The sequence below is a fragment of the Oncorhynchus clarkii genome, chromosome 8 (genome assembly GCF_045791955.1).
Source record: "Oncorhynchus clarkii lewisi isolate Uvic-CL-2024 chromosome 8, UVic_Ocla_1.0, whole genome shotgun sequence".
Lineage (NCBI taxonomy): Eukaryota > Metazoa > Chordata > Actinopteri > Salmoniformes > Salmonidae > Oncorhynchus > Oncorhynchus clarkii.
In genome coordinates, this window is record NC_092154.1 from 26,553,666 (window position 1) to 26,577,958 (window position 24,293).

At 43.6% G+C, this 24,293-nt stretch overlaps 1 protein-coding gene across 1 annotated transcript in view; it reads right to left on the reverse strand.

Annotated features, from left to right (window-relative positions):
* The window catches only part of LOC139415184 (protein dispatched homolog 1-like), a 73,542-nt gene that overhangs the window by 32,851 nt on the left and 16,398 nt on the right, over positions 1-24,293 (reverse strand). Inside the window, exon 2 of the mRNA XM_071163080.1 lies at positions 10,260-10,334. The gene's annotated coding sequence lies outside the window, so the exon portion shown is untranslated. The remainder of the gene's footprint in view (positions 1-10,259; positions 10,335-24,293) is intronic.

Here is a 24,293-nt window from a genome sequence, read left to right on the forward strand (position 1 = left end):
GGGCCGATTTCAAGTTTTCAATACAATCGGAAATCTGTATTTTTGGACTAAAAAAAATTCAAACACCTTTATTTAATCTTTATTTAACTAGGCAAATCACTCAAGAACACATTCTTATTTTCAACGACGGCCTAGGAATGGTGGGTTAGACAGATTTTCACCTTGTCAGCTCGGGGGATCCAATCTTCCAACCTTACAGTTAACTAGTCCAACGCTATAGCCACCTGCCACTCGTTGCACTTCACAAGGGGACTGCCTATTACGTGAATGCAGTAAGCCAAGGTAAGTTGCTAGCTAGCATTAAACCTATCTTATAAAAAACAATCAATCAATCATAATCACTAGTTAACTACACATGGTTGATGATATTACTAGTTTATCTAGCGTGTCCTGCGTTGCATATAATCTGACTGAGCATACAAGTATCTGACTGAGCGGTGGTAGACATCAGCAGGCTCGTGAGCATTCATTCAAACAGCACTAGTCCAACGCTCTAACCACAAGGCTACTCTGCCGCCCGATTGACTTGAACCCGATCGAACATCTCTGGAGAGACCTGAAAATAGCTGTGCAGCAACACTCCCCTTCTAATCTGACTGAGCTTGAGAGGATCTGCAGAGAAGAATGGGAGAAACTCCCCAAATACAGGTGTGCCAAGCTTGTAGCGTCATACCCAAGAAGTTTCGATGCTGTAATTGCTGCCAAAGGCTCTTCAACAAAGTACTGAGTAAAGGGTCTGAATACTTGTGTAAATGTGATATCATTTATTTATTTTTTATATAAAAATGCAAAAATGTCTAAAAACCTGGTTTCACTTTGCCATTATGGGGTATTGTGTGCAAATTGACGAGGGAAAAAAAACAATTTAATACATTTTAGAATAAGGCTGTAACGTCACAAAATGTGGAAAAAGTCAAGGGGTCTGAATACTTTCCAAAGACACTGTATCTTTAAAAAAAATAATAAAATGGGCCTCAGGTTCTCGTCACAGTATTTTTGTGCATTCAAATTGCTATCGATAAAAATGCAATTGTGTTGGTTGTCCATAGCTTATGCCTGCCTATACCATAACCCCACCGCCACCATGGGGCACTCTGTTCACAATGTTGACATCAGAAAACCGTTCGTCCACATGACTACATACACATGGTCTGCGGTTGTGAGGCTGGTTGGACGTACTGCCAAATTCTCTAAAATGATGTTGGAGGAGGCTTATGGTAGAGAAATGAATATAAAATTCTCTGGCAACAGCTCTGGTGGACATTCCTGCACACTCCCTCAAAACTTCAGGTGAGAAAACTGCACACTTTAGTGTGGCCTTTTATTGTCCCCAGCACAAGGTGCACCTGTGTAAGGATCATGTTGTTTAATCAGATGTTTTATATGCCACACCTGTCAGGTGGATGGATTATCTTGACAAATGCTCACTAACAGGGATGTAAACAAATTTGTGCACAAAACTTGAGGGAAATAAACTTTGTGGATATGGGAAATTTCTGTCATATTTTATTTCAGCTCATGAAACATGGGACCAACACTTTACATGTTACGTTTAGGTCGCTCAGAGCAGTAGAAAACTGAGACTGGCACTACAAATGATAGAGCAGAGTGACAGTGGAAGGAAGGAGTCCGTCCATGTTGTTTGATCTTGGGCTTGCTGAGATGCTAACGAAGGGCTGAGACAGACAGGGCAGTCCAGCTGACCGGGGGGGGAGGAGGAGGAGGCTGGGGTTTGCCGGTGGGGGTAATGGAAAGAGACTCTTTGAGGAGCCCAAATGTAGCATTTGTTCATCAGGTCGGCTAAGCCTTTGAGGAATTGCCCAAACACAGGCAAAGCTTTCCAGAGTCAAACTTCCCCCTAGCCCCTGCTCTACAAACACAGGACAGGGCAGCTCCTCTCCGGCCTCTGAGGGGAAGGATAGGGGGTGGGAGGATGTCTGTCAAACTCTGGCCTCCGCTAGCTACCTTTTTGGGACGAGGATGTAAAATGTCTCTGGGACCCTCTGATTCCACAGCAGGTAAATCACACAGCACCGGATACAGAGGGGAAAAATCTCGCTGTGAGATCACACACCACTGTCAAAATACTGTCAGAGCGCAAAATGACTGGAATTATGGATAATAGGGTACACACATCCAAAAACAATAACATACAAAAAGTGGCTTTGACTCACGTCAGCATGTCAACACTAGGAGTGAAGACATGAACAGGAACCTCTCCCAACTTTCAGTGTCATGCATTCTATAACATCACCACCTCAATTTACAATATTGTCTTATTTCAGTGGGGTTTTCAACACAGGTTGTGCAAAAGTAATGCTGGACGTGGGCCCACCGTACTGCGACAAAAACTCTACCTTATGGTTCCTCTCCCTCTCACCAGAGCGAGACGTGTCCAAGAACTCTTGGCAGCCCGGCATCGGTCCGGTCTCTGTGCCAACACAAATGGAGTGACTTCATCCTGTGTCATCTCACTCAGCGGCCCAAGGACAAGTGGGCTTTCTGGGGCCAGGACGGAGTAGGGAAGGAGGGGGTGTATTAGCCCCACTAATGGGACTGGTTCTAGGAGGGTTGGGGCAGAGTGGAGTGGCTGGCATTTGGACTCTGTCATGCTCCCTACGGAGGGGAGTACACCAGTGAGACGGGGATTAGGCCTCTGCAGCTGCTCCTCCAGAAAAGAAAAATACAAAAATGTGTTGACATTTGAACACAAAGAGCATTTCACAGCTCTCTCTTTCCCCCCTCGTTCCCTTGTGTTATTTTATTTTTTTACACGTAAAGTGCAGACCCAGTTATTGGATCTGTTCACGGCTAAGTAATAATACTAATATACACCTTAAGGCCAGTACAGAACAGTGCATTAACCTTTCCCGGAGTGAGTGAGTAATGGCCTTCAGCCTTTTGATTTTTTTTTGCTCTTGGCAGCTAACCAGCTATACGTTGTTAAGAGGGTTTTGTAAAGAATGGCAACCAAAGTCAAAAGTTGGTCTGAGACTGGTCTAATTACGCTTTTACGGGCACTCTGCGCACTTTATGATTGGCTATAGGCCCAAGTGGATTTATTTACCATTCTTTCCAAGATAAACAATTTTACACAGGTGAATATCTTAAGTGGTTCCAAATAAAAACCAGTCCAGCCCTGAAGGCACACCGCTTCCCTCTTTATGGCTTCTGATGATCGCTGCCATATGCTAATGGGCTAGTGTCGCAAGTTTGATGGAACAAACCTTTAAAATTCTTCCCCTAACAAGCTGAAGAATCCAACAACAGAATGACTGTATACAAGTTGGGCCCATCAAGAAATGATTATAGAATATAGACCATTTTCTCAAACGTTCTCCCGGAGTTCTCTCTCAATCAGGATGATTTCTGTGGTGAGGGGTGAATTCATGAATGTAAACCAACGTGTGTGTGTGGAGGGGGTGGGGCAATAGTATCAGCAGAGAGACATGGGAACGCAGCAGTCACTGACACCAGCAGGCCACAAGATAAATGTGAGCTTTAACAAATGTAGACTATAAATACTCACGTGTGTACTCATGACTGTCACACTTACATGTGGCCCTGATACTGTAGGTGGAGGGTGGTGGGTGTGTTTGGGAGGAGAGGAGGAGCTCATCTCTAAGTCCCTATCTGTAAAAAAATTCAGTTAGAATTTTTTTTTTAAAAGGTCACTCACTCATGACTGTGGGAACTTTTTCTGACAGCCCATCCACTTAACAAAGCATCTGAAACGTTGGTGCCCCGGGCCTAAAAACAAATAGTACATCAAACGGAAACTGATACAGTACCAGGAGCCCAGAAGAAAGAGGCCTGAGAGCTACAGGTATCTCCTCACAACTCCCTGTGTTTGTGTAGAACGCCCCGACCCATCCATCCACTTCACAGCATCAGGGTACGAAGCAGACATGGACATACTTTTATATACTTCTAGTATATAGCGGACACCCCTTCAAATTAGTGGATTTGGCTATTTCAGCCACACCCATTGCTGACAGGTGTATATAATCAAGCACACAGCCATGCTCCATAGAAAAACATTGGCAGTAGAATGGCCTTACTGAAGAGCTCAGTGACTTTCAACGTGGTACCGTCATAGTTTGGTGGAGGAGGAATAATGCTCTCGGCTGTTTTTCATGATTCGGGCTAGGCCAATTAGTTCCAGTGAAGGTAAATCTTAACGCGACAGCATTCAATGACATTTTAGATGATTCTGTGTTTCCAACTTTGTGGCAACAGTTTGGGGAAGGCCCTTTAGTGTTTCAGCATGACAATGCCCCAGTGCACAAAGCAAGGTCCAAACATAAATGGTTTGTCGAGTTTTGTGTGGAACAACTTGACTGGCCTGCACAGAGCCCTGACCTCAACTACATCGACCAGCTTTGGGATGAACTGGAACGCCAACTGCGATCCAGGCCTAATCGCCCAACATCAGTACCCGACTTCACTAATGCTCTTGTGGCTGAATGGAAGCAAGTCCCCGCAGCAATGTTGCAACATCTAGTGGAAAGCCTTCCCAGAAGAGTGGAGGCTGTTATAGCAGCAAAGGGGGGACCAACTCCATATTAATGCCCGTGATTTTGGAATGAGATGCTCGACGAGCAGGTGTCCACACACCTATGGTCATGTCGTGTATGAGGGTATGTTTGTGTATGTAAGAGAGCATGTATATGCATACTTATAGGGGTGAAGGTCTGTTTGTCATTTTTCTTTTACGTGAGAAAACAAGCTGTTATTATTATTATTAAAAGGGTGGGTACAGCTTTTTGGCATTTCCACCAGCAAAATATAAGATCTTAAAAATGAAAACTGGAAAGCCGTCCAGTTCCTAGTCTTTATTAGACAGCTGTATATGTGCATAAATATTTATAAACAGTGAAATATGGCAGTAAAATGGATGGAGCAGGAAAAACACCCCGCCCAGAGAAAATGGGGCCATGCTACAGAACCTGGATCAATCTCCAGCCCATTAAAAGAAGTGGGAAATTATTAGTGACAGGCTTATTGAATTACATCATGCTTTGGGTCATCAGGCCTCCCTTAAAGGCCTTACAACGAGGGGGCGCTTTTTTCCTTTCACAGGCCTGTGTCATATGTATATACACACACACTCGCAACTACACATCCATAATCGAACACACACGCAAACACAGGGAGAATGTTAAGGAACAAGTGAAGGAGAGTGGTTCATAAACCACTGGCTGGCTGCCTGGCACAGCCGTGGGCCTGCAACCCTTCAGTACTCACTCAGCTACATGCTCAGCCCATTAGTCTGCTAGAGTAGCACGACCAACACCGCTTTAACTTGACCAATTAAAACACACCCAATAGAAACCCAACAGAGACAGATTGCCAGCCTGTTGTTTTCCATATTGATCCTGTTTGTTTGTTTCATTCCTTTACCATTGAAGTGTTGATTCCTACTCACTCTCATTCATTCTAACCACGACTTATTGTTTGTCTGGAGTGTTGGAAGATTATCGCCAGTGATGACTGGTCTTTGCACTCTATTCCATGATGCAAATACATAAATGACAACTTAACATTAAAGTTATATCATTGGAAAAGACGGTTGCTGGAGTTTTTTTCTAATACCATCTACGCTGTGTCAAAATGTCCCTCCTGCTTTCCCCCTCCCCTCCACTCTGTGTCAGTGGGAGAAGTGAGCCTTCCCAGTGTTGAGAGGCTCAGTGACCCTGGACTGGGCTCTCTCTGCCGTGGCAGCCGTAATCGTGCCAGCCAGAATGATTCGGGAGTGGGGGGCCCGGCCCATTCATCCCAGCACACTATGTTTTGTTGAAGCACTTCACACCTTTGGAGGAGTAATTATGGCAGTAAATGACGAGGATTTACGAGTTACAGTAAATCACAGTGTTGATCCCATGCTTCTCTCCCTCTCACCCTGGCCAGGGAACAGCCTTCGCACCGTGCGCCCTACACCGGCCTGCAGTCCTCTAGGCTGTTAATGTCAGTCACAATGGTGGCGCACGGGAGACAAAACCTGCTTTAAGGCCTTTCCAATGGAACCCGGCAGAGGCCTTTACACTGCAAAACCCCTTTTTCATTGTGTGGGCATTAAGTGAGATGTAGTACTGTACAAAGGTTTACAAGCAACTAATCTAATGTAGGATAGAAGAGTGTGGGGGAGGGGGTAGTGAGAAAGGAAATTCAGAGCGTGTCTAAAGGAAGGCTGGTAACTTGGCTTGTAAAAAAGACAAACACACACACACACACACGTCAGTGTTAGAATGTCAAAGAGGGGGGTAGAAGAACGGAAGAAAATGTGTGCCATAATGGAGTTGAAGTAGTTTTCCAAACAGAGGAGAGAGAGCGCTGACAGAAAGGATGTCTGATCACTTCAACAGTGTGAAGGATCTTAAATATACACTACTGTTCAAAAGTTCAGGGTCACTTAGAAATGTCCTTGTTTTTGAAAGAAAAGCACATTATTTGTCCATTAAAATAACATCAAATTGATCAGAAATACAGTGTAACGTTGTAAATGACTATTGTAGTGGAAAACGGCTGATTTTTAATGGAATATCTACATAGGCGTACAGAGGCCCATTATCAGCAACCATCACTCCTGTGTTCCAATGGCACGTTGTGTTAGCTAATCCAAGTTTATCATTTTAAAAGGCTAATTGATCATTAGAAAACCCTTTTGCAATTATGTTAGCACAGCTGAAAACTGTTGTTCTGATTAAAGAAGAAATAAAACTGGCCTTCTTTAGACTAGTTGAGTATCTGGGGGATCAGCATTTGTGGGTTCGATTACAGGCTCCAAATGGCCAGAAACAAAGAACTTCCTTCTGAAACTCGTCAGTCTATTCTTGTTCTGCGAAATGAAGGCTATTCCATGCGAGAAATTGCCAAGAAACTGAAGATCTCGTACATTGCTGTGTACTACTCCCTTCACAGAACAGCGCAAACTGGCCCTAACCAGAATAGAAAGAGTGGGAGGCCCCGGTGCACAACTGAGCAAGAGGACAAGTACATTAGAGTGTCTAGTTTGAGAAACAGATGCCTCACAAGTCCTCAAATGGCAGATTCATTAAATAGTACCCGCAAAACATCAGTCTTAACGTCAACAGTGAAGAGACGACTCCGGGATGCTGGCCTTCTAGGCAGAGTTCCTCTGTCCAGTGTCTGTGTTCTTTTGCCCATCTTAATCTTTTCTTCTTATTGGCCAGTCAGATATGGCTTTTCTTTGCAAATCTTTTTTTTCTTCAACTCTAGACACTCTAATTTCTAAGTGACCCCAAACCTTTGAACGGTAGTGTGTATTTAGGGAAAAACCCGCTCTAGAAACCCGCTCTAGAAATTAGACTTCAGCATGAGAGATTCCTTTCCCCCTAAAAACCCCTACTCCAGATTTAGCCAACTAGTTCCCCCTCTGCCAAATGTCCCTTTAGCCATGAGTTTGGAGTTTGGGCGAGCCATTGTTGTGCGGCCTGCTAAATATTTACTCTTCCCAGCTTTCTGAGAGAAGGGATGAGGAGAGGGTCCCTTTGTACAGGAGGGGTCAGAGACACAGAGCTGGTCCTTCCTAGCACCAGACACCAGGATCAGGCATCCTCTACTATCAATTACCCCATTTAAACCAGAGGCACAGGCTCTCTGGGAGAGAGACTAGGAGAGGGGAACCCCTTTGAGAGCTGTTTACATGGGACCACCGGCGGAACTGCCATCACAATAGACCAAAGATGAGCCAAAACAACAGCCAAAATGAACTACAGGGCAGAGTATTGCCTCTAGTTATGAATAGCCTACATCGGGCCTTTGGTGAAACCTTCTGGCAGCAAGGAACCCAACTCCTCCAATTTGCTATTGATAATCAGTAAGGGAAATTAAATCTCCAATCAGTGACCAACCAGGAGTTTCAGAGTTAGGGCCTCCGTTACTGAACACACTATACCTGCCGATGGTCGAGTCAGTTGTGAGGTGTCAAACCCAGATAGTTTGCTGTTCAGAATTGGGTCATTAATGACTAGTGACTGAGCATTAGGTCAAATAATCTCCTGCTAGGGTTGAATCATTCATGAGGTGGGTATAAATGTAGAATATTCATTTGATCACCCTGTTGTTGTAGGAAATGTCCTGCTCGGCAGGAAATGCAAACTGGTAGTTTATTATCCTTTTTGTTGTTGTACTTCTACCCCTTTTTCCTCCCCAATTTCATGATAGCCACAAGGAGTCGCTAGAGCGCGATGGGAGAAGGAAATCCCTACCGGCCAAATCCTCCCCTAACCCGGGTGACGCTCAACCAACTGTGCGCCGCCTCATGGTTCTCCCGGTCACGGACGGCTGTGACACAGTCTGGGATCGAACCCATTGCTGTAGTGACTCCTCAAGCACTGCGATGCAGTGCCTTAGACCGCTGTACCACTGGGGATGTGTATTTAAGGTTTTAAAGGGCTTCTAAAGTTTGTCATTTAAAATGTCAGACTTGATTTCCCCAAACTAAAAACGTATCAACTCCTACAAAAATGGCCATTAATTATAATCCACACAATAATTCACATTTCCTGTTGCTGCAGGGTTATTTTCCTGCTGTGAGAAACTGATCAAATTAAAATCCTAAGGGCCTCCAGGGTGGCGCAGTGGTTAAGGGCGCTGTACTGCAGCGCCAGCTGTGCCATCAGAGACTCTGGGTTCGCGCCCAGGCTCTGTCATTGGTGCGGCTGTGTTAAGAAGCAGTGCGGCTTGGTTGGGTTGTGTATCGGAGGACGCGTGACTTTCAACCTTCGTCTCTCCCGAGCCCGTACGGGAGTTGTAGCGATGAGACAAGATAGTAGCTACTAAAACAATTGGATACCATGAAATTGGGGAGAATAAGGGGTAAAATTCCCCCCCAAAATATATATATACAGACTGTATTCTTTGTGGATTTCAATGTGTCAAAGCAGAGAGGAGCTTTCTCAATACATTAATCTACAAGTGCATTGAGGAAAGTGTATCAAGATAAACAGATAATAAACTTTAAGTAGCCTAATACAACATTTTCCTCCAAAGCTGCCACAAATGAGCACTAACAAACTGCTCATCCCTCAGGTCGTTGCCAAAAGGATTCTTCATCGCTGGCCACAAAAGTGCTTGAGGGCTTAGTACTGTAGATAAACATTTCAACCCCTTCATTAAGGTAATAAACCAGTGTATTACCTGAGGCCTTAGATGATGGAGCAGTTTACAATGCTAAATGATCAAAGCCGTTCCTAACCGAGACTGCTGGCTTTCCAGAATGTTGCACTTTATAATCAGTGCCTCTCTTCACAGTCAGACGAGACGGTCAACACAGCTGCTAGATTCCCTCGCAGGCGGCAGTCATATTTTGACTCGGCGAGCTGCACCGCAACCCCCACCTACGTACACCCCCAACTCCTTACCCCCCACCCAGTCCCCTCCAGTTTTGTCTTATGTGGACCTTATTAAGAGCAGAATCATTGCAGCTGTGCAGGAAAGGTGTAAAGCATGCAGCTTTGCTCTGAATCAACACCAGACTCTGACATTACAAAACAAGCCAACAAAGCAGACCCAGCTGCTCCATTCTGTTCCTCTCCACATTTCATACATGCACAGTCAGATATTGGACGTCAACACACACACTGGCACCCACGCACAAGCCCAAAAACATACACCTGTTTATTTATTTATCTGATCGATTTTTATGCAACAAAGCGACAGTCAAAGAGAAGGACAGTGGTCAGTCTGGTCTTCAACTTGACTTTAGGAACACCTTGCAAAATGTAACAGTTGTCATCTTTTTGACATGGCTCTGTGTGTGTGTTTGTGTGTGTGCGTCAAGTCAGGTTCAGTAGGGCAGCCTGTGTGAGCTGTAGGTAAACAGATTCACCTTGTGCTTCTCACTGACCCAGTTGTAGCAAGAGCAGAAAAAAAACTGTGTTTGACTTACACAGAGAGCCTGTCTGGGCCCGCCAAGCAGAGAGGAATGGGAAAGGGGGAGAGGGTATGATAGAAAACAGAGTGTATTCACTGTGAAAAATATACTCAGAGTTTGATTACATGAAAGTTGCAATCATTATAGTCCAACAGTTCTTTGAAGACAAAGTACTGGTAACTATTAGTAAAAATTAATTATATATATATAAATTAAATGTCAAGAAAAAAGTACTGGATATGTACTTGGTTGTGAGGAATTAGGCCTATATCTTGTTAATCAGTCAAATCTGTGTGTGTTGCAAAGTAAATTGTTATGCTTGTTATATAAGAAGAAAGAGAAAACTAGGTAAAATACTTACCAGGGGAGTGATATTGTCCAACGTAGTGATGCTGTTCATGCGTTCAGATTGGAAAGGGATTCACAATGGGGCAAGCTGTAAGAGAGACAAAAGAAAACACAAAAAAAGTGAAAAAGTGAGGGTCTTGAAGCTAAACTTGATGGAAGTTTCACTCTGGCAATCTCATCATGCTGAGGAGTTGCTGGCTCTCTATGGTGATATAATGTACCTTTTGAACCTGATGACGCGTCATGTTTTATGGCTCCCCAAGCAAAGCCAGCCCTGAGCCAGTGTATGCAGCAGACTTTATAAAGAAGAACAACCAGTAAACATGCTTGAACTTCAGCCTCAAATAGGCTACCTTTCCAACAAAAACCTACAACGACAATTAGGCTACTCCGAAAAATGGTGCTAGTAAACAGCTTCATCCATTTTTAATAGGCCTCAAAAAAAGCTCTCCTCCTCACAGAAAATGCCTACAAATACTGATTCAAAACATCTCCCAACTCGCAGGCCTGGAAAACAAAAAGTTAGGAAAATCACTTTAATTGGGGGAGAAGGGGGAAGGAGAAAGTGACATGTTTCCTGGGAGTTTCAAAAGAGCCTCTCAAGCTAATGGCTGCTCCCTGCTCAACCACCTGACCCCCGAGAGGAAGGGTCACAGCAGCCCTGCCGCTCTTGCCCCATTAATAAGGTCACAGGAGGTCACTGTGAAAATTAGACACCGTCAGCAGCAGGGCTGTGGAGCCTTTTTCAAAACAGCCAGGCCCAATGACCAGCTTCCCAACAGCACAACGCTCCACCAAGAGGGGTTTGGTGGTAGGAAGGTGGGAGAAGAGGACAGGAAGATATTCCTCCCCTTCCCCAAGACAACAACTACTATGTTACCGGGAAGGAGAAGTCCTGGTGCCACCGACTGAACAGACTGCTATTGAAAGCCAACATATGGTCCACATCACCAATTACCAAGGTGTGCGAAGACAGCCACATGAAGAGAACAGCAGCCAGTGATGGAGAAAAATGTGGACGGATGAGAGTTTTTTGGTAAATTGGTTTAACAGCTTTAGGTCACAGGGATTTTACCATAAGGGACAGAAATGGGTTTGCAGTCTTCAAGATCCTCAGATTATTAATTCACCCAGCAAGCTTCAGTCCAAACTGTAGAACTGGTTAATCAATCAAAGCTACTGAACTCCTCTCTGACATAGGCCTAGGTCTCCATTCACCACACCATGACGCAAGCTTGAGTTCCATAATCCAATTGAGTTGTTCAGCATGACTTTTTTTTACAGAGACCACTTACATATTCTAGTAATGGGGGGGTGGGGGGGGGGGGGTCTATACAGTTACATATCGTATCGTTTTGACAAAATATCTCAATTACATTTTTGTGCTCGTTGGCTGTACCTGCACCAATATTCCTGTATTTTTCCTTTATAGCTTGTTCTCCATCGTCTTTATAAATAATGAGCCAACATGTTTTCATTTTCAGCACTTTTATTTCCAAGACTGATCAAAACCTTTTTGTAATGGCTCTCTTGTCCCTCTGAGCAATATGTTTGGAACATCAAATTGCAATACAATCACAGTATTGAATCACGAGTATCGAATCGCGAGTGTCGCAATACATATCGTATCGGCACCTAAGTATTGTGATAATATCATATCGTGAGGCTCCCGGCAATTCCCAGCCCTGCTATGTAGCCTGCATGTTCTATGCATGTTACCATTTACAACACACATACCATATGGTCTGTATTAGAAGGAGGGGTAAGGAACATCATTAGCATTTGACAAGGAAATACATCTAGCTTTACATCACAAAAAGACAAGCCAAGGTACTAACAAACACACTAGTCTGCCAAACAACTAAGATTGTCACTTTTTTAAGGATAGTAAGAAAACGTGCATTTTCTTTACAATTCCAGTAGAATAGCAACAGTTGGTTCTTGCGGCGACACTAATAAACAAATACATTTCCCTCTGGATTAGAGTTGGTCTCTGTTGTTGTACAAAAATGTGTCTAAGATCTTTGAGGGGAAAACCCTTCCATACTAATTTAGATGAAGTCCTAAACACAGGCCCAATTAATTCACATACATCCTGCTCAGAAATTATTTTAATCTCCCCCTGCCTGGCCACTGGACGGCAGATTCCCAGCATGGCATTAGCCAATTACTCCAATGAGGCTTGGCTTGAGTCACAGTCACCACTAATTTCCAAAGGAGTCACTCTAATTTATCGGGCAAGTTCAAAACCATGAAATCTCCTGTATACGAATCTTCTTCTGAGAGGATGCATTTGAGTTTGATGGGTATTATTCTCTGAAGATTATTTAAATTATGAAAAATGGACATTAAGACAACTAGTGTTCTTCACACTTGAGCTCAGTTCGAGGAAATCGTCCTTCAAACCACTAATTTCTATGATTAAACAGTGTTAAATAACACTAATATGCGAAAACAATATTTTATGTGTACAAAGGTTTCATTTTGTTGTTAATAACGTGAAATTTGTTGTGGAAATCTGTTGCAGCTCAAGTCGACTACAAAACCCACAATGCAATGCTCCCAGTCTGGGCTGGCTAAGTAGCGAGCTAGCTATATAGCAAAAGTAGCTACACACAATAATACCAAAGTCAAACTTCTACAGATGCACAATCGAGAGCATCCTGGCGGGCTGTATCACCGCCTGGTATGGCAACTGCACCGCCCTCAACCGTAAGGCTCTCCAGAGGGTAGTGAGGTCTGCACAACGCATCACCGGGGGCAAACTACCTGCCCTCCAGGACACCTACACCACCCGATGTCACAGGAAGGCCATAAAGATCATCAAGGACATCAACCACCCGAGCCACTGCCTGTTCACCCCGCTATCATCCAGAAGGCGAGGTCAGTACAGGTGCATCAAAGCTGGGACCGAGAGACTGAAAAACAGCTTCTATCTCAAGGCCATCAGACTGTTAAACAGCCACCACTAACACTGAGTGGCTGCTGCCAACACACTGACACTGACTCAACTCCAGCCACTTTAATAATGGGAATTGATGGGAAATGATGTAAATATATCACTAGCCACTTTAAACAATGCTACCTTATATAAATGTTACTTACCCTACATTATTCATCTCATACGCATACGTATATACTGTACTCTATATCATCGACGGTATCCTTATGTAATACATGTATCACTAGCCACTTTATACTATACTATGCCACTTTGTACTCTATATCATCGACGGTATCCTTATGTAATACATGTATCACTAGCCACTTTATACTATACTATGCCACTTTGTTTACATACTCATCTCATTTGTACATACTGTACCCGATACCATCTACTGTATCTTGCCTATGCTGCTCTGTACCATCACTCATTCATATATCCTTATGTACATATTCTTTATCCCCTTACACTGTGTACAAGACAGTAGTTTGGAATTGTTAGTTAGATTACTTGTTATTACTGCATTGTCGGAACTAGAAGCACAAGCATTTCGCTACACTCGCATTAACATCTGCTAACCATGTGTATGTGACAAATAAAATTTGATTTGATTTGATATCAGCATATGAAGTAGCTAGCTGTAAAATCGCCTAAACAAACTACACTATCAATTTAGGAGTCTAACTCTCTGAGTTCAATTTGCAGTTTGCCTATGACCAGAGCGAGTACAGAGGACATTGCTATGGAAACAACAGCCCTTTCCCATGTTTCCCACAGACACACAGGGAGCATTGTGAGATGGTACTTGAAGGAGAAACTGAGTTGAATAATTTGTTACACTGTTTAGAAGAGCACATCTAATTTTGGGCACAAATTTGTTTACATCCCTATTAGTGAGCGTTTTTCCTTTGCCAAGACAATCCATCCACCTGACAGGTGTGGCATATCAAGAAGCTGATTAAACAGGTGCACCTTGTGCTGGAGACAAAAGGCCACTCTAAAATGTGCATTTGTTTCATACAACACAATGCCACAGAAGTCTCAAGTTTGGGGGAGTTTGCAATTGGCATGCTGACTGCAGGAATGTTCACCACAGCTGTTGCCAGAGAATTTAATGTTCATTTTTCTACCAACGTCATTTTAGAGAATATGGCTGTACGTCCAACCGGCCTCACAACCGCAGACCATGTGTAACCACACAAGCCCAAGACCTCCACATCCAGATTCTGCACCTGCATAATCGTCTGAGACCAGCCGGAAAGCTGATGAAACTGAGGAGTATTGCTCTGTAGTAAAGCCCTTTTGTGGGGAAAAACTAATTCTGATTGGCTGGGTCTGGCTCCCCAGTGGGTGGACCTGGCTCCCAAGTAGGTGGGCCTATGCCCTCCTAGGCACACCCATGGCGGTGTCCCTGCCCAGTCATGTGACATCCATAGATTAGGACCTAAAGAATGTATTTCATTTTACTGATTTTCTTATACGAAGAGTAACTCAGTAAAATCATTGAAATTGTTGCATGTTGCATTTAGATTTTTGTTCAGTATTGCGAAAGTATTCGGACCCATTGACTTTTTCAACATTTTGTTACGTTACAGCCTTATTCTAAATAGTTTTTTTTATTTTTTAGCCCCCTTTCTCCGCAATTTCGTGGTATTCAATTGTTAGTAGTTACTATCTTGTCTCATCGCTACAACTCCCATATGGGCTCGGGAGAGACGAAGGTCGAAAGCCATGCGTCCTCCGAAACACAACCCAACCAACCCGCACTGCTTCTTAACACCGCGCGCATCCACCCTGGAAGCCAGCCTCACCTGGTTAGTGTGCACTGCGTCCGGCCCGCCACAGAGTCGCTAGTGAGCGATGAGACAAGGATATCCCTACCGGCCAAATCCTTCCTAATCCGGACGATGCTAGGCCAATTGTGCGTCGCCCCATGGACCTCCCGGGTCGTGGCTGGCTGCGACAGAGCCTGGGCTCGAATCCAGAGTCTCTGGTGGCACAGCTAGCACTGCGATGCAGTGCCCTAGACCACTGCGCCACCCGGGAGGCCTAAATAGTTTTTCCCTCATCAATCTACACACAGTACCCCATATATATATATATATATTTTTACCTTTATTTAACCAGGTAGGCAAGTTGAGAACAAGTTCTCATTTACAACTGCGACCTGGCCAAGATAAAGCAAATAAAATAAATAAATATGATAAATAATAACAATAAGATAAATAAGATAATAAGATAAAGATAAGGAAGATAAAGGCAATAAATAGGCCATAAATAATAAATTTATAAATATATATAGGCCATGGTAGGCAAGTTGAGAACAAGTTCTCATTTACAACTGTGACCTGGCCAAGATAAACCAAATAAAAAAATAAGATAAATAATAATAATAATAATAAAATAAATAAGGGAGGTAAAGGCAATAAATAGGCCATGGTGGCGAAGCAAATACAATATAGCTATTAAAACACTAGAATGGTAGATTTGACAGTAGATGAGTGTGCAAAGTAGAAATACTGGGGTGCAAAGGTGCAAAGTAAATAAGTAAATACAATAGGGGAAGAGGTAGTTGTTTGGGATATTTATAGATGATAATAGATAATGACAAAGCAAAAATAGGTTTTTAGATTTTTTTCTCTCAAATGTATTAAAACTTTTAAAACAGAAAGATCACCTTTACATAGAGTTGAAGTCGGAAGTTTCCATACACCTTAGCCAACTACATTTAAACTCAGTTTTTCACAATTCCTGACATTTAATCCTAGTAAAAATTCCATTTTAGGTCAGTCAGGATCACCACTTTATTTTAAGAATGTGAAATGTCAGAATAATAGGAGAGAGAATGGTTTATTTCAGCTTTTATTTCCTTCATCACATTCCCAGTGGTTCAGAAGTTTACATACACTCAATTAGCATTTGGTAGCATTGCCTTTAAATTGCTTAACAAATGTTTCTGGTAGCCTTCCACAAGCTTCCCACAATAAGTTGGGTGAATTTTGGCCCATTACTCCTGACAGAGCTGGTGTAACTGAGTCAGGTTTGTAGGCCTCCTTGCTCGCACACGCTTTTTCAGTTCTGCCCACACAGGTCAGGGCTTTGTGGTGGCCACTCCAATACCTTGACTTTGTTGTCCTTAAGCCATTTTGCCACAACTTTGGAAGTATGCTTGGGGTCATTGTCCATTTGGAAGACCCATTTGCAACCAAGCTTTAACTTTAACTAACTTGAACTGATGTCTTGAGATGTTGCTTCAATATATATCCACATAATGTCCCTTCTTCATGATGCCATCTATTTTGTGAAGTGCACCAGTCCCTCCTGCAGCAAATCAACCCCACTACATGATGCTGCTACCTCCATACGTCACGGTTGGGATGGTGTTCTTCGGCTTGCAAGCCTCCCCCTATCCTCCAAACATAACGATGGTCATTATGGCCAAACAGTTCTATTTTTGTTTCATCAGACCAGAGGACATTTCTCCAATAAGAACCATCTTTGTCCCCATGTGCAGTTGCAAAACCTAGTCTGGCTTTTTCATGGCGGTTTTGGAGCAGTGGCTTCTTCCTTGCTGAGCGGCCTTTCAGGTTGTTGATATAGGACTTGTTTTACTGTGGATATTGATACCCGTTTCCTCCAGCATCTTCACAAGGTCCTTTGCTGTTGTTCTGGGATTGATTTGAGTTTTTCGCATCAAATTAAGTTCATCTCTAGGAGACAGAACGCGTCTACTTCCTGAGCGGTAAGACGGCTGCGTGGTCCCATGGTGTTTATACTTGCGCACTATCGTTTGTACAGATGAACGTGATAACTTCAGGCATTTGGAAATTGCTCCCAAGGATGAACCAGACTTGTGGAGGTCTACAATTTTTTTTCTGAGGTCTTGGCTGATTTCTTTTGATTTTCCCATGATGTCAAGCAAAGAGGCACTGAGTTTTAAGGTAGGCCTTGAAATACATCAACAGGTACACCTCCAATTGATTCAAATGATGTCAATTAGCCTATCAGAAGCTTCTAAAGCCATGACATTATTTTAGGGAATTTTCCAAGCTGTTTAAAAGGCAAGTTCAACATAGTGTATCTAAACTTCTGACCCACTGGAAATGTGATACTACAGTGAATTACAAGTGAAATAATCTGTTTTTGTGTCATGCACAAAGTAGATGTTCTAACGGACTTGCAAAAACTATCATTTGTTAACAAGACATTTGTGGAGTGGTTGAAAAACGAGTTTTAATGACTACAACCTAAGTGTATGCAAACATCCGACTTCAACTGTAGGTATTCAGACACTTTACTCCGTACTTTGTTGAAGCACCGTTGGCAGCAATTACAGTCTCGAGTCTTCTTGGGTATGACGCTACAAGCTTGGCACACCTGTATCTGGGGAGTTTCTCCCATTCTTCTCTGCAAATCCTTTCAAGCTCTGTCAGGTTGGATGGGGAGCGCTACTGCACAGCTATTTTCAGGTCTCAGAGCTCTATGGATAATTCCTTTGACCACATGGCTTGGTTTTTGCTCTGACATGCACTGTCAACTGTGGAACTTTATATAAACAGGTGTGTGCCTTTACAAATCATGTCCAATCAATTGAAATTACCACAAGTGGACTGCAATCAAGTTGTGGAAACATCAAGAATGATCAATGGAAACAGGATGCACCTGATCTCAATTTCGAGTCTAATAGCGAAGGGTCTGAATACTTCTGTAAATAAGGTATTTTGTAAAAACCTGATTTCGCTTTGTTATTATGGCGTATTATGTATAGATTTATGAGGATTTTTTTATTTAATCCATTTTAGAATAAGGCTGTAAGGTAACAAAATGTGGAAAAAGTCAAGGGCACTGAATAAATCAAATCAAAGTGTATTTGTCACGTGCGCCGAACACAACAGGTGTAGTAGCTTACTTACAGGCCCTAAACAATAGTGTGTGTGTGTGTGTGTGTGTGTGTGTAGGTAAATAAATAAATAAAACAACAGTAAAAAGACATTTGAAAATAAGAGTAGCAAGGCTATATACAGACAGCGGTTAGTCAGGCTTATTAAGGTAGTATGTACATGTGAGTATGGTTAAAGTGACTATGCATATATGATGAACAGAGAGTAGCAGTAGCGTAAAAAGAGGGGTTGGAGGGTGGTGGGACACAATGCAGATAGCCCTGTTAGCCAATGTGCGGGAGCACTGGTTGGTCGGGCCAATTGAGGTAGTATGTACATGAATGTATAGTTAAAGTGACTATGCATATAAGATAAACAGAGAGTAGCAGCAGCGTAAAAGAGGGGTAGGGGTGGGCACACAATGCAAATAGTCCTGATAACCATTTGGTTACCTGTTCAGGAGTCTTATGGCTTGGGGGTAAAAACTGTTGAGAAGCCTTTTTGTCCTAGACTTGGCACTCCGGTACCGCTTGCCATGCGGTAGTAGAGAGAACAGTCTATGACTGGGTTGGCTGGGTTCTTTGATAATTTTCAGGGCCTTCCTCTGACACTGCCTGGTGTAGAGGTCCTGGATGGCATGCAGTGACGTACTGGGCTGTACACACTACCCTCTGAAGTGCCTTGTGGTCGGAGGCCGAGCAATTGCCGTACCAGGCAGTGACGCAACCTGTCAGGATGCTCTCGATGTTGCAGCTGTAGAACCTTTTGAGGATCTGAGGACCCATGGGACTGAGCACGCACCCCCGGGGAGCTCCAGTGTTGAGGATCAGCGTGGCAAATGTGTTGCTACCTACCCTCACCACCTGGGGTGGCCCGTCGGGAAGTCCAGGATCCAGTTGCAGAGGGAGGTGTTTAGTCCCAGGTTCCTTATCTTAGTGATGAGCTTTGAGGGTACTATGGTGTTGAACACTGAGCTGTAGTCAATGAATAGCATTCTCACATAGGTGTTCCTTTTGTCCACGTGGGAAAGGGCAGTGTGGAGTGCAATAGAGATGGCATCATCTGTGGATCTGTTTGGGCGGTATGCAAATTGGAGTGGGTCTAGGGTTTCTGGGATAATGGTGTTGATGTGAGCCATTACCAGCCTTTCAAAGCACTTCATGGCTGCGGATGTGAGTGCCACGGGTCTATAGTCATTTAGGCAGGTTGCCTTCGTGTTCTTGGGAACAGGGACTATGGTGGTCTGCTTGAAGCATGTTGGTATTACAGACTCAATCAGGGACATGTTGAAAATGTCAATGAAGACACCTGCCAGTTGGTCAGCACGTGCCCGGAGCACACGTCCTGGTAATCCGTCTGGCCCCGCAACCTTGTGTATGTTGACCTGTTTAAAAGGTCTTACTCATGTTGGCTATGGAGAGCGAGATCACACAGTTGTCCGGAACAGCTGATGCTCTCATGCATGCCTCAGTGTTGCTTGCCTCAAAGCGAGCATAGAAGTGATTTAGCTCGTCTGGTAGGCTCGTGTCACTGGGCATCTCGCGGCTGTGCTTCCCTTTGTAGTCTGTAATAGTTTGCAAGCCCTGCCACATCCGATGAGCGTAGGGGTGTGTAGTATGATAGCCCTGTATTGACGCTTTGCCTGTTTGATGGTTCGTCGCAGAGCATAGCGGTGAGTCCCACACCTTGAAAGCGGCAGCTCTACCCTTTAGCTCAGTGCGAATGTTGCCTGTAATCCATGGCTTCTGGTTGGGGTATGTACGTACAGTCACTGTGGGGACGACGTCCTCAATGCACTTATTGATAAAGACAGTGACTGATGTGGTGTATTCCTCAATGTCATCGGAGGAATCCCGGGAACATGTTCCATTCTGTGCTAGCAAAACAGTCTTGTAGTTTAGCATCTGCTTCATCTGACCATTTGTTTATAGACCGAGTCACTGGTGCTTCCTGCTTACATTTTTTGCTTGAAAGCAGGAATCAGGAGGTTGCACATTTAACATGTTGATAGAGATTTGGTAGAACTGATTTAAGTTTCCCTGCATTAAAGTCTCCGGCCACTAGGAGCACCGCCTCTGGGTGAGTGGTTTCCTGTTTGCTTATTTCCTTATACAGCTGGCTGAGTGCGGTCTTAGTGCCAGCATCTGTCTGTGGTGGTAAATAAACAGCCACGAAAAGTATAGCTGAGAACTCTCTAGGCAAGTAGTGGCCTGCAATTTATCATCATGTACTCTACTTCAGGCGAGCAAAATCTAGAGACTTCCTTAGATTTCGTGCACCAGCTGTTGTTTACAAATATGCACAGACCGCCCCCCCCCCCATCTTACCAGTGTGCTGTTCTATCCTGCCAGTGCAGCGTGTATCCCGCTAGCTGAATATCCATGTCGTCATTCAGCCACGATTCGGTGAAACATTGGATATTACAGTTTTTGATGTCCCGTTGGTAGGATATTAGTGATCGTACCTCGTCTAGTTCATTGTCCAATGATTGCACGTTGGCGAGTAATATTGACGGTAACGGCAGCTTTCCTACCTGCCTTCTGCAGGTCTGGACGAGGCATCCGGCTCCTCTGTGTCGCTTCCTTTTGCGAATAATTGGGATGTCTGCCCTGTGGGGTGTTTGGAGAATAACGTGCGAGTCCTGCTTGCTTCTGCTGTTGTTGTTGTTGAAAGAATCTTTGAATAATCCGAGGTGAGTGATCGCTGTCCTGATATCTAGAAGCTCTTTTCTGCCATAAGATACGGTTGTAGAAACATTATGTACAAAATCATTTACAAATATCGCGAAAAAAAATTGGTTAGGAGACCGTAAAACGGCTGCCATCTCCTCCGGCGCCATTTAAGCTCCTTTCGGAATGCACAGTAAATGGATGAATGTGTTATATACAAGTATGCCGATACTATCTATTGGTTGATTTGGCGATCTGGGGTGCAGGCAATTGTTTTAAAAGCATTTTGAAATAAGAGTGTGTAATCCCCGATCTCCAGCGACGAGAACCATGCAGCTATGACGTATCCTACACAATTTCCTGATTTCACAGATGGACCACTTCGAAGTTAAATCCTGGGAAAAATGTGTACTTTACCCACTGATAGAACAAGCTTCCATCAAATTGACAGTTTCATGATATTTATTTCTGGGGGTGGATTATCCCTTTAAGCTGGGAAAGAAAGCCTGTTGATTTAGCGACAAAACCATGGCCCAAAGTATTTACTTTTGCGATGACAACACAAGGGCAGGAATTCGGGCTGTGCCTGTGTATCGCAGGGTCATTTCCTTTGAGTGAAGAGCATCCTCAGACACCAGTGTGTCTCTTTTATTCCCGTGCCTTGGGGTCTGACAGGATCCTATGGCCATGTTTAACACAGGCATTCCTCCGACGCATTCACACACACACATCCCAGGGCCACATTTCTCAACCATTGCCTTGGCAACAAAATCCTAAGAGGAAAGGAAGATAGAAAAATAACAAATGGCCAGTTTGCTGAAGGAGAGAGAACGGGGGGAGGCACTCTTCAGAAGGACTTCAAAACCAGCAATGACATGAGAAAACGGTTCCCTTCTGAATCATAAGCGTTGCTTCACAGCGAAGTTTCCAATGGTCTGAATAGATTTCAAAGATAAAGAACCCTTTGTTTTTAGTTTGAAGAAGATTCAGTATTTGGTCTCTTCCACCACCAGAGTAAAGGTAGGCCTATATAAACTCACGAACGCCTTTGTGGAAGAGGTGGACTACTTTTGAGGAAATGGTTATTCCATTTTTGCTTTTAAAAAGCATTCTACCATTTTGTTTTACATCTGAGAAATGAGTCATAGCCATTTGGATTCCTGCTGGCTTACTGTCTTATTCTATTCAACATGGATGTCTCTCCTAATTGTACTGGATCAAAAGTTATGTTCCTTTCAAGTTGAAAGAAAACTTCAAAAGCCAAAGCACCCTCTATAGGTTCAACTAAACTGAGCAAAAACCAGACAGGCAGTCTTGAGAGAATGTCTCCTATACATGTATTTATTACGTTTATTTGGAACAGTGACAATGTACAGCAAAACATAAGTCTCATAAGTGAGAAATGATGCACTGCATCAGATTTAGCTTACAGCTCATTTACATCTGCAGTCCCCGATCTACATCAAGAATTACTCTAGCACTTTGCTTCCTCCTCGCCATTCACTGATCTCTTCGCTGAGTATGCTGTGCTGCGAATTTACATGCAAGTTCAACTCAATAAGTACAACAACAAAAAACATGAAAGAGCACTTAAGATGCATTTTCCTAAAGTGCTTAACAGCTAAGGACAGGGAGAAAACGCAAAGCCCAGGAAGCAGATTAACAACCGCTGCCCTTCCTGGAGCGGCGCCAAGAAGCATCTCTCCGCTGTGTCTTATTTCAACTGTTCGATTTCATGCTAGATATGTAAATTGCTTCTGAAAGTCACACTGTACACCATATGGGACTGGGTTTTAGGACAGGAAGAAATACGTAGGGATCGGATGACATGGGGATATCAACATGGGAAATCTGCAGTGATGAAAGAGCAGAACGAACCGAAAAAAAAGCAAAAAAAAAAAAAAAAAGGCAACACCAAAGCCAAAATAGACGGAGGTAATCCTTTCTAAACAAATCAAAAAAAATGGCTGGCTGAAAAAGGAGCGTATGGGATGCCCTTTGGACCAAAATCAGCCCTAAACCATAACATCCAAGCCTCAATATTGAATCTGTGAACTACTGAAATACCTTAAGACCAAAACCCAAACCAACATTTTAGATTTTAGGAATTTAGCAGTCGCTCTTATCCAGAGGGACTTACAGTTCGTGCATTCATTTTAAGATACCTAGGTAGGACTACCACCTTTTCACAGCGATATAGTAAGTACATTTTTCCAAAGAGCTAGTAAGAAGGAAAACCACACACACACAAACGTCACCTTCATTCCATAGGGGGCGGAATAGCTATTAACAAAATATTGATTATCTGTAAAGATAGACATGAATGGTGAGAGACAAACAAATATTGGGAATGACTACTATATCATTATCAGGTGACATAATTTTTCACAGGAATTCTGAAGAAAGGTTAGCCTTGACGAGGAGCCATCCTGTTAGATTCAAGTTTAATATCAAATATTTGAGTGACTGATTCCCAGTTATCCACCTACAACACATTCCCTTATCTGCATTTTCTCACACTGCAAGCCCCTCCATATATTTTCTGCAGCGAATTGACAAATAAGTGTCAGTACGCATCCGCTGACAAGGAGCAACCCTGCAGCTGTTCTTGTGCATACTGTTGGTGTTTGTGTTCCCAGGAGATGCAGACAAAGCGCTTCCAGGTCGTCCTCTAACCTGCCTTCTCATTAGAGGTCAGCATATTTGAACACAACAATGACCTGCCGTTCCGAGAGACTTAGGGGGCTAAGACGCTCAGCCGGAGGCAGTTTGACCAAATGTTCTCAATCTGTCCCATCCTTCACTGCTCACTTTCATTTACTGTGGTCGTCCATCGTAAGTTGGCCTAAGACGTCCTACCCACATCACCCACTCTATTATGAATCCTCCCTCCCAAGGCACTTAATGGCAAGTAATCACACATAAATTCCAAATAAGTGCCCAAGACAGATTTAGGGCGCTTGGAGGGTTTTTGTCCAAAGCTATTTCTAAGGTAAACAATTAGGCTGGCAGAGGTCTGGGTATAAAGATGGCAGTGCCATTGGTTGGCAGGGAGGGCAGGCTCATTAACCCAGCAAGCCTCTGCTGTGTTCACTCAAACCAGTCCAAAAGATGTGATCGGGTGGAAACTCGTGGGAGCGATACATTTCCTCGGATAAGATGGCCTAATAATGACTTCCTGCATTTAAAGCGAAAATAAAACACAAAAGCAACATGCACAATGCTGCGAAACAGCGTTTTATTGAGGCCTCTAATACCAGGAATATACTGTAATCTGTTTTTAGGGTTATGGAGACAGAGGGGAAGTCAACATCTGGTTCTCGTAGTCCACGCCTCTGGCCTGACAGTCTCTCTGACTCAATCAAGGAGAGGAACCATTTGGCAACGCTCTGAGGCCCAAAAACGCACCCCTCGTCTGCCTGTCTGTCCGCTCCTCTTCCTCTCCTTCGGGGTCATGTGAAAAATCCCAATTAACAGGAAACCCGAGAAACACCCATGTTTGGACGTGAACTTGGAATATGCAAAACACCAGGGCCGTTAACAAGTGCCATGTT